Source organism: Euprymna scolopes, chromosome 3 (genome assembly GCF_053919585.1).
Source record: "Euprymna scolopes isolate OS-2025 chromosome 3, ASM5391958v1, whole genome shotgun sequence".
NCBI lineage: Eukaryota > Metazoa > Mollusca > Cephalopoda > Sepiida > Sepiolidae > Euprymna > Euprymna scolopes.
Genome location: NC_136484.1, coordinates 26,402,029 through 26,414,444, shown reverse-complemented (window position 1 = coordinate 26,414,444; position 12,416 = coordinate 26,402,029).

Here is a 12,416-nt window from a genome sequence, read left to right as displayed (position 1 = left end):
CAACTACTAGGATAAAGACGAGAATGAAGGTGAAGGCATCGCTATCCATTAAACCAACTACTACGTCTCAATGAGCTATTTCTGTTCATAATACTACTTGTTCACAATAGAGACTGAAAAGTACTCTATGTAACTGTACAAGTCGCTTATTGCTTCAGATATGCTACAATGGATTCATTTTAAAATAAAAAGCACCTAAAAAAGGCTGGAGAGTACAATGGTCGAAATGTTTGGAAAACAGCAACAACCAAGATGATGACAATAATCAGAACATGATATGTAAATAATGTAAATAAGTGCTTTTATAGAATCACTCTCGTCTCCAAATCGTTTTTTTTTTTCTTACATATTTTTGGGGCTTTAAGAATAGTGTTACAGTACGAGTATGTAACTATATAAAACTACTAATTTGTAACGATTTTCAATGCCAGAATCCTTCTCAGGGCACAGAAAAGACATAAAACCATCAAAAACTACAATTTTATCATTTTGTTCTAGCTGGAGATGGGGTATCCTACCGGATGCCAGACATTCACCTGTTATCTCATGCATTCCAACTGAGAGATCTTTTTAAGATACTAACTGTCCCTTTCAGTACTATTGTTTGTATCTCTTGCACTTGGTTCACTGGGTATAGTTACCAGGTAGTTTTTTAAATTCTTTTTCCTCTCCAAAGTTTCGAGTCCGGTTGCTCCTATAATTACTGGAATGATGGAGATCTTCCTAAGATTTAACTTTCTTTCCATGTCGTACAAAAGACGTAGGTATTTCGTTAATTGGAGACGAGGGTTATTTTATAAAATTATCTAATTAACAATCCTATAACATCTTGAAAGCAAGAAAACAACAAAAAAAAAAAACTTTTTGGAATTGTTTGAAAATTTTACAAAATGTGTTAATGTTACTATGCCCTTTATAAATCTCATAATTTCTTTCTATACAGCCTGGCAGCAGCGTGTGTCACATTCGCTCAAGAAGCTATGTGTCAATTATGCTTGTTGCAATCTATAAATTTTCCGGTGTGACAGGTTCCTATAATACAATATGGTAGATATGATACAGATGTTTACATTAACAAATGTCAACCCATAAGCAATAACTGGCACAGTCAACTCTTTCTACTCTCCTCCCTCTACCCCTCTCTGCTTTATCTGTCACAGTCGTTAACTACTTTGACTCTGTATATGTACATATCGATCTTCTGTGTATTGAACCCAAGTCATATGATCTTTTTTTATTCATTTCATCCAGTATATCTTGTCATCAAAACAGTCGGTTACTTTTAGAATATAAATTTATATATTATTACCGTAGTGCCTTTATCGTACATACGTACGTGTGTCACGGTTTCCAGATTATAAATTATTTGATCAAGAGATCCTATTTATTAAAAATGAGTATAGGTGATAGCATACTACGAACATTAAATAAGTATATAGATAAGGTAATTTAATGTTCGTAGTATGTTATCACCTTTTATTCTCCTTTTTAATAAATAAGATCTCCCGATCACAGAAGACGCAATGTAAAAAAAAATAAAAATAAAATAAATTAAAAAACCCAAAAAAACTGATGTCACTTTTAGGCCATACGTGAAACTAAAATATACCTTCTTGACCTTCTGTCTAGGATCCAAGGGTAGTATTTGTTCTGTCTAAAGATGGTATCATGATATCGTGGGGTTTCCTTCGTGCCGTGTCAGAGACAATTTTATCAGAGAGGTAATTTATGAATATCAGGAATAATAAAGGTCCAAGGATTGGCAACAATATGGTCATCTTCATGTCCATCGTAAACAAGTTCTTGATGAGCCGTTCCACTTAAGTTAACAAATTTACTGAATTTCGATTACTAACGATTACTATATTGTCCAATTGACTACTGTACATTCTTTAACCCTTATCCTCGAGTGGCCTCTGAGCCCTGATAAGTGGTGATGCCTACTCCGCATTTATATCATATTGTTTTGACGTATGACTAATGTCAGCTAATATTTGAGCTTGACGATATAAATTTAGTCTTTCTGTTTTAGATAAAAGAAAGAATTTTTATCAGGGAATATTTTACATTACACCGGCCGGTGTAACTTAAAATATTCGACTATAAAAATTCTTCTTTTTTATCTGTAAGAGAAAGACTATTTTTAAGATCAGATTTTTTTCGATTTTCGATACTTATCGGATGAATTTCTGTACAAAACATATCTAAGAACATTGCCAGACATATAAATTACCTTTGTGTGAAATTTGCAAAAGATAGGCTCAGCCGTCTCAGAAACTATGCAGAAGGAACTCACACACACAAAGTGGGGTTTCCGTTTGTGCCAGGCGTCCATACAATGGAAATATGTCACAGACACCGATAAGGATATTGGAGATAAACCATAATAACCAAAAATATTCTGACACTACAGATAAAGATACCACTGTGAAATTTCCACAGGTCCCACTAGATATTATTATTATTATTATTATTATTATTATTATTATTATTATTATTACTAGAAGGACCCATTAACCAGCATTGCCCGGTGGAAACATGCTCCCCCCTCCTCATAAAAAATTAAAGTATGACCGTCGTTGTTGTTGTTGCCCAACCCCCAACTTCCTCATGTTCAGAATGGCTTTCGGAATTAACACTGCCAACCTCCCTATGTTAAGAACAGCTTTTGAAATAGACACCCCATTTTGTGAGTGAGGGTGAGATTTTCAAAAAATTTTCACAAAATGTAACTTTGATAATTGCTGCCAGGATTCCCACGTGCAAATACTCTGAACCAACAAAATATTTGGTGGTTGCAGTGTCTAAGGTAAAAATTTATATTTATAAAAAAAAAACGAACAACTGGTGTATATGCAAAAATATAACAGATAAGTGTTCTCTTATGCAAATTAAATAAGGTAGTAACCTACATGCACGAAATATTTGGTTCGGGGTATGTTTATATTTTGGTGGGGATGGAAGAATAACTGCGTGGAGAGGGCAGTATATGTTGTAAAGTAGTTGTATCCGTCAAATATAAATAATATTTTCTGAATCAGCATAGAGGGAAATCTATAAAATTCGTTATTTTTTAGAAAACTTTGAAGTTGGAGGTAAGTTAAAAAATGATCTTTTCTTTAAAGAAAACAAAAAAAGTACAATCGTGTACTAATTCCTGGTGATGACTGAGTATGGTGGGAGGACATAAGAATTAGAGGGAAAAATACAAACTACTTCCTCTAAAGATGTTGGCGATAGTAGTGATGTTTCTCCTAGGATGAAATGTAGGATTTTATATAACGAATAAATGTGTCTAAAATGGCGTTTTCCCTCTAGCAAGTGCAACCTTGGCGTGGTTAGGGGGATTGCATGTCTCTAGGACCTGAATAACTATGCTGGCGGGAGATTCATCTGGTAGGGTCACCTAAGACAGACAGGTTGAAGGGCAGAAATCAGGCTAAAAGCACTCACTAGTCTTCCAGATTGAGGGTTAGAATAGGGCCAACAATCCAATTCTGTAAAAGAAAGTTACAGAAACCACATGATGCGAGTGGATGAAAGCCTCTGGGAAGCCAGTGCGCAATCTTAAGATCTTAGGACTGTGTGAGACCTGCTGGAATGGAAGTGGAAGAACAAGACTGACGAGTGGAGACACCATCATCTACTCTGGACAAGAAGAAGGCCAACCACACATGTACAGTGTAGCACTGCTGATGACGCCTGAGGCAATGCAAGCACTGTTGTCCTAAGTTTGTGTACCTGAGCAGTGTTGTCAACAGGGATGGAGGAACAGATGAGGACATCAAGCGCCGGATAAGCAAAGCCAGATACGCCTTCAGCATCTTAGACATGGAAAAGAAGCATTGAGGCTGAGATCAGGGCTGCTGGAATGACATGGACTGAATTGAAGAGGACCAGTCAGAACTGGGTCCGTTGGAGGAGCGTCTTTGTGGCCCTATGTTCCCCAAGGAATCAAGAGGCCTAAACTAAAACGGCATTTTAAAGTTACATAAGATGGTGAATAATAGTTTAGACATAATACATTTGTATGTGGCATTTGTTATTGCAAACAAATGGTAATTTGGTCCAGAGGGGAATTCCTGCAATCATTTTATTATATAGTAGATTATTTCATAGTAGTCTTAACATTTTGCAGTCTCAATGTGTTTAGTTGTTCCCCCCCCCTTGAACATCAGGTCAATTCCTTTGACTTTAGACATTCAATCTGTTCCTTAACACCTTCGCCATCCCTAACAGGTAAACCTTTTGCAAAACTGGAAAAGAAATTGTCTCATCAATCTTTTGACGCCGAATATGACGTCCTGAGCAGGAGTATAAAGAGTATAAAGATAACTCACTGAGGGAAGTTCGAGACTCTTCAACAAACAGCAGACATGGCGACGTGGAACAGCAATTATTTGGATTCATTGGACTACTGTTCTCATCTTGAGTGTGATTTTCACTATGTTTCGATCGATGTAACCTCCGACCTTCTTCAGGTGTATCTTGTCAAACTCAGTAATGTTTCTGTTGGACTCAAGAATTTGAACGGAATTTTGAGCAGAAACCTTTATTTACTTTACAGGGGTAGCATGCTCTTGTTCCATTAGCCATGACCAGATAAAAATGTAATTCACAATTGTATTTTTTCGGTCGCCTACACTGAGGATTGAACCTTCAACCTTTACTTTTTACAATTGATTTTCCCAAGTACTCTAAGTAAATAAAGGGTTCCGCTTGAAATTCCGTCCAAATTCGCATGTTCTGACAGAAATATTCCCGAGTTCGACAAGATACACCTGAAGAAGGTTAAAGGTTACATCGACCGAAACGTTGTGAAAATCACACTTAAGATGAGAACGGTAGTCTGATGAATCCAAATAATACGAATAACCAATCCTTATCTCAAAAATTCAGTAACGTGGACGTGCAAGAAAAAAAACAGTTAAATTACTCAAAGTCGACAGCAACGAGTCACTACCCCCTAAAAAAAGGCTTGAAGTCAACAGCAACGAGTAACTAAACTCCAAACAATGAAACAACCCCACCAAAAAAGGAAAAGTACTTGAAATCAATAACAATGAGTCACACCCCTCCCCACCCGAAAAAAATATGCTCGAAGTCAACAGCAACGCAACACAAATTTTAAAAGTCGAAAATAACGAAATAATTATTTCAGAAAATGGCTCTCTATGCCAACAATAGAATTCCCTAGACTGGGAAGACTCCAACCAGGAGCAAGCATGGAGAGAATAGAGTGAACACATCGAAGATGCATTTACAGCATTCAAAATAACAGACGACAAATGACAACTACGAGGGGCGTGCAATAAGTAATGCCCCTGACCCACTTCCCATAGGAGTATAGCAACGAAACTTGGACCAGTTATTAGTCTTTCTCTACATAGGAACCACCCAGAGTTATGCACTTCTCCCATCGTTTGATCCAGCTTGAGAGACCGTTTTTGTAGAACACCCCAGGTTGGTCCTCCAACCACGACGTGACTTCAGAAATCAAGGCTGCATCATCTGGGAAACGCTTTCCTTTCAAAAACAACTTCATGGCTGGGAAGAGGTGAAAGTCAGAGAGTGCAAGGTCAGGAGAGTAGGGAGGATGGGGAAGGATTTCATAACCACACACCCGTGCTTCTGATCTGGCGACATGCGAGTTGTGGACCGGAGCGTTGTCCTGCAGGAGGAGGGTACCTTTGCTGATCTTGCCCCGCCTCTTGATTTTCATAGCTTCCCTTAATTTCCTCAAAAGTGAAGCATAATAGGCTCCTGTAATTGTGGTACCCTTTGCCAGGAAATCTGTCATCACTACTCCATCCTGGTCCCAGAAGACTGTGAGCATGACCTTGCCAGCGGAGGGCTGCACCCTTGCCTTCTTTGGAGGTGGTGAGTCCAAGTGCTTCCACTGCATTGACTGGGCTTTGGTCTCTGGATCATAGTGATGGACCCAGGTTTCATCCTGTATAATCAGTCTTTTGAAAAACTTTGACTCATCTTCTTGGCACATCTCCAAATTCATCCTCGAGCACTCAACATGTTCTCGCTTCTGGAATGGTGTGAGCAACCTGGGAATACATCTGGCAGACACCTTATGCATTTGCAAATGGTCATGAATGATAGTTTCTACAGACCCTGTACTAATCTTGACATCTTGGGCTATTTGGCGAATAGTAATGCGCCGATCTTCCAAAATGACAGCCTCAACTTGACGGACAGATGCCTCATCAATGGCAGAAGGGGAGCGACCAGGTCTGGGAGCTGTTTCCACAGACTTCCAGCCATGTTTGAATTCATGATGCCAGCGTTTTACAAGGTCATATGATGGGGCATTATCACCATAAGTTTCTTTCATTTCATCAAAAGTCTCCTGTGGTGTACGTCCTTTCAAATACAAAAACTGGATCACTGCTTGACATTCAACAGGCTCCATTTCACAGCTGACTCAGTTCAAACACCTGTAAAACAGAAACCACATTTAGTTCAGGGCTGTAATTTGCCACATAATCCGTAGGGATATAAATCATTGCACATGCAAAATTTCAGCTAGATCAGACAACTGGAAGTGGGTCAGGGGCATTATTATTGCACGCCCCTCATATCACTCTTTCGATTTTACAGGGGAAAGAAACTAAAAGACATCATCCAAACCTTAACATCGGAGATACCACCAGGCCAAGTAGAGCCTACATACAAAACAACGAAGATAGCCCTGGACGAATATTTTATCCAGAAAACAAACAAGGTCTTCGAGCATCATTAATTTCAGATGCTAAGTCAAGAAATGAGGAGTCAATACACGACTACGTCACCCATCTACGCATACAAGGAGCAAAATTCAATCAGCGAATGCAACCTGGACAAGGCTATAGTGAACCACTTGATAGAAAAATGCACCTCAAGCAAATTACGTCGTGACTATTTGAACAAAACAGATTTAACAGTAGAGGAAGCATTTTGAGCATATAGAACGGAATGAGAGGGGCACTCAGATATCCACCAAATTAAAACCCACTACAAACAATAACAACAACTTGATAGTGGATATAGGAAACCACCCAGGGAAACGGCAGCACTTTAAAATCAGTCAAAAAATGCTACGGTTGTAATGGCTCAGACCACATACATGATCAAACAAAATGCCCAGCATTTGGGAAGAAATATAATTACTGTGGAGTAATGAATCCCTTTGAAAAAACATGCTTGAAGAAAAAGAACAATAGCAATAGGAAAAGCAAACATGTCAGATGAACACAACTGCGTCCAATCTGTATCAACGAAACCGAAATCAGACAGCCAGGTACGGGTTTTTCAGAGCAAAATCGCCCACATCGATCAGAATATTGATAGATCCTAGAGCAGATATCGACCTCATCGACAGCAAAAAAGGATCCTTAAATTACAGGTAAAATTAACATTAAAAGAAACAAGTTGTACACCAAAAGATTATGGGTATATTCCAATGCCACTAAAGGGAGAATTTTTTACAATGCTAACAAATGGCCCCAAAAGAATAGGCCACAAAATATTTGTTACAAAGGCATAGCAAGGTGGTAACATATCAAACAAACAGGCCAGCATCGAACTAGGGTTTATTACCATCCGACAGGTGTAATCAATTTATCTACTTAAAAAAAAATATCCCAAAATTAACAAAAGAAATTCTCAAACAAAATCTACCCTGAGTAGAAGGATTAGGATGGATGAAAAACTTCAAACTCAAAATTAGAATCGATGATAACGTTACACTGGTAACACAACCATAAAAATGGACACCATTTCATATCCAACAAGCAGTAGAGGGAAAAATGAGGGAAATACTAGAGAATGATATCATTGAACGAGTCTCACCATTAGTAGCCAAAACCAAACGGCAAAATTAGAATATGTGCCGACCTACGCTTGGCAAACAAAGTAGTGAAACGAAACGCATTTGCTATCAAGTACCAACAGTTGAACAGCTACTGAGTGAAATCGGCAATGCAAACATTTTCTCAAAAATCGATCTGAACTCCTACTGTCACCAAATCAAACTGGATCCAGAGTCTAGGGACATCACTACATTTTCATGCAAGTCTGGGATCTACAGGTAAAAGGTGTTGATTATGAGCCGAAGAAGGGCAGCGGTTGCTTCATCAAATCCTCCAGAAAATACCAAACTGCTGCAATAGGGCTGACGACATTCTAATCTGGGGTGAAAACACAAAAGAACATAACAAGACCATAAATATTGTGTTGCAAACATTGAGAGAAAACACCCTTACAATCGCACAGCACAAGAACATATTCCATAGTGAAGAAATCAAGTTCCATGAGTTTATCATGTCCAACAGCAGAATCAGACCAACTGACTCCAGAGTAAAAGTAATAAAAAATTTTTAAACACTGAAAATGTGCGGGATATACACAGCTTCTTGAGTCTAATAAATTACCTCGGAAAGTGTATTCCTTGACTGGCAACACTTAGTGAACCATTAAAAAGGTTGACATGGACAAACACGGAATGGCGATGAATGAGAAGAAGAATCTTGCTTCCTTAAACTGAAAAATACAAAAATCTAAAACAAACCACTCATGCATTTTGATCCCAAACTAGAAACATCAGTCTTAGTGGATGCCAGTTTCGTAGGACTAGGAGCAACACTCTGCCAAAACAAACAAGGTATACTCACCCCATCAGTTATGCGTCGAGAACTCTAACAAAGGACAAACACTGTTAATGCCAACTAGAAAAAGAAGCCCTAGCAATCATATGGGCTAGTGCAAAATTCCATTTTTACCTCTATGGAAAAAGTTTTCTTATAATAACCGATCATCAAGTCTTAACAACTATTTTCAATCCCAAGAGTAACCCCTCCGCACGAGTTTTGTGCTGGATTCTATGCTTGCAACAATACGATTATACCATAAAACATATTAATGGTAGGAATAACCCGGCAGACATACTCTCTCCGCAACCAGTGAAATATCAAAAGGCAGTCTCACCTGAAGAAGAGATTGCTGAAGAGTTTATCAACACTGTTGTGGCAAACAGCATCACTAAATTTTTTAATTTATCGGAAATAATGGATGAATCTCAACGGGATCCAACTATCACAGCAGTGGAAAAGAAGATACAACAAGACGACTGGAACAGTAAGTTAACAGAACCTTATAAACACGAGAAGAATAAATTGACAACAAAACGGGGCATAGTTATGTATGGAGCCAGAATCTTCTTGTCAGTACTTCGCAAACAAAGATTTTATGAAAGGAGTTTTCGTTTGCGAAGTACTGCCAAGAAGATGGAGCCAGAATCATTATAACCGAAAACCTACAGAAGCAAATCCTGAAGTTGGCACATGAAACATACCTGGGTATAATGAAAACAAAAGCGCTGCTTAGAATTAAAGTATACTTGGCCCAATATAGTCAAGAAAATAGAGGCCACCATAAGCCGATGTATTCTGTGCACAACCCTAAACCCTAAGAGGAACCACTGTCCAGTACATATAGCCGAAATGAAAGGCCCCTGGGAAGTTCTCCACGTTGACATATGTGGACCTTTCCCTAGCAAGGATTACTTAATTGGAATGGTTGATGTAGGCTCAAGATGGCTTGAAGCATTCTACAAGATCCACCAGGGTCGGTACAATTGTATTGACAATCAAAACTGTTTCTATACACATGGCATCCCAACAACCATTGTGTCAGATAATAGGCCCCAATTCATATCCTTGGAATTTAAGCAATTCTGTAAATAATGGGGTATCCAACACCGACAGTTAACATTTTAATCATCGCCAAGTTAATGGTGAAATTGAGTGTGTCTTTGGAACCATGTTGAAAGCTATTCCAGCAATGAATATGGAAGGAAAGGACTGGAGAAAACATCTAAGAGAGTTCCTGATATATTACCGAAATAGTTCCATGACGGAGAAAAAACCAGCAAAGCTCCTCTTTGGAAGTGAATATCAACCTACCAGGACCGCAAAAGAGGCCTGAAAACCAGGCTTGGGGAACAGCTAGGCAAAAAGAGAAAAAAGGAAAAGGCAAATTGAAGAATCACACAGATCAAAAAAATAAAGCTAAATAGACTAACATAGATCCCGGAGATATAGTACTCCTTAAACAAAACAAACATAAGCCAACTCCAGTATATCACTGAACACTATAGATGGTAGAAGAACGCAGAGGGGAGTCTGCAATTATAAGGCAAACCGATAAACTGATCCTAACTAAAACATGTGTCAACTGAAAAGAATCCCCAAAGACAGGATCCGTCAACAACTAGAGGATAACGATTTCCTTTTCAGTGACGGCCTCAGGAGACAGCAGGAAAAGGAACATGAGTGAAAAGCGATGAAGAAGAAACGGAAGAAACAGACCTCCCGATCGCCCTCAGGTGAGCAAAACACCACATAAGAAAACTCCGGAGATATGCAAGCAGCAGTTCAGAGAACGAGGAAAGCAATCTCAATACAAAAGAAGTGGTAGATGTGACGCTGCGTATGGCATCATGAGCAGAAGTATAAAGATAATTCACTGAGTGAAGTTCGAGACTCTTCAGCAAACAGCAAAAATCTGATTAAGCCATTTATGGTGTATTTTCCTTATGGTCTCAAGCGTTCCAAACACAATAAGAATCGTCTTGACCTCTTTACATTTCCATAGTCTAACTAATTTCTATTTCAGATTTTGATTTTTTTTTTTCATGTTCTTACTCTTGCACTCCGGTATTGAAAGGAGAGGCTATGTCAATGATTGAGCAAGTTGTCTTTTTTTCTATTTAGAAAAATTATGTCTGGTTTGGAATGTTCAAGGACCTTATCAATTTGTATGCACTTTATCAGAAACATCGCTCATGGAATACGAGGACTAAATGACAAAATAAGAAAAGTGAATTACGAGACTGTTGAAAGTAACCCAAGGTCTACTTTCTGCTTTCCCTTTTAAAAGAACTTCCATTTCAAGAAATTCCTTAACATTTTAGATACACAGAGAAAGAAATGAAAATTCCTTGCCGTGAATGTTTTAGAGACAGGAACCAGATATTAGAGCTCAGTTGGGCACCTTCCATAGAAATAATGATAATTTCTGTGAAAAGGGGGCTGTGGGGAAGAGAAGACACCCCTCCCCGCTAAATTGTGAAGTTGACTTTGTACTCTGCTAAAGCAAAAAAAAGTTCTCTAAACTTTTTTTTCTTTTTTTTTCTTTTTTTTTTTTTTTTTTTTTCTTTTTTTTTTAAACGGTTTCTTAAGTCACCCAGACGTCTATATAGAATTTTGACCTTCTCATGGCGGTCTTGATAAAGGAAACACACAAAAACATTCCAACGTTATTGTTGTTACTTCTTCTTCATTTATTTATTTCTCTTTTTGTTCATTCATTCTCACTTGAACTAATTAACATTCACTACTCTTCTTCTTTTTTTATTGTGCAGAGCAACACTTAAATAATGCCACCCATGAAATCTTATTTATAAAACTCACTATGTCTGTTTGTCTGTCTCCATTTTTTAAATCTCTATCTCCTCTGGGACGAAAGGTCGCAGAGTGGCGAGAGGTGAGAGGCGATTCAAATTTTTGCATTTCTTATAGACCGTTTCTTATGGGGTTTTAAGAGGTTAAAATAGTTGCTAAGGGGCCAATAAAAGAGGCCAGAATTGAAATAAATTAAAACTTGCCAAGCGTGTAAGTACGACTTAAACTGCTCTTCTTTGCATGTGCAAATATATATACATTTGTACATTAATCTATATATTAATATGATAGCGTGTGTGTTATTTTGTGTGTCATGCTTACATCTTTTTTCTTCCGAGTGACTGCCGTTTAATTGTCACTAGCCTGGGTGCCCGGCGTTGCCCGTGTGTTTGGATGTGTGTGTTCAGCAAAAAAAAAGAAAGAAAAGTGATAATAGGCAGGTAGGCTTGAACCCGTACCGTAAAGAAGGAAAAGAACATGTAAAAAAAAAAAAACCTGACGTTTTTGCTGTTGCGCCTGTCGCCAAACCGGATGTGGCAAAGGTTTAAATTAAGGCTAGTCAATCGAAAAGAGGGGATGACTTTCGAAAATATCGGTGAAAAAAGCGACCCTTCCCTGTGCCCAGTTGAGGGTAAAGGAATTAATGTTTTTAGCCAATTTTTCGATATTTGTCGTCCGAAAGACTGAGCTTCAAAACAATACTGATCTCGTGAAAATCGATGTCGAAAGTTTTAGGCATACATACATACATACATACATACATACATACATACATACATACATACATACATTTTAACAGACAGGTGAGATTTATATTATAGATGACCTTTCATTTCTTGTAATAAATAATTTTACCAAGAATTCTTCATAAATCTTGTTTTCGGTTTTGATTATAGCTGATGGAACTTACGTCATCTATTCTTTTTATAAATAATTTTATTAAGAATACTTCATAAGTTTTGG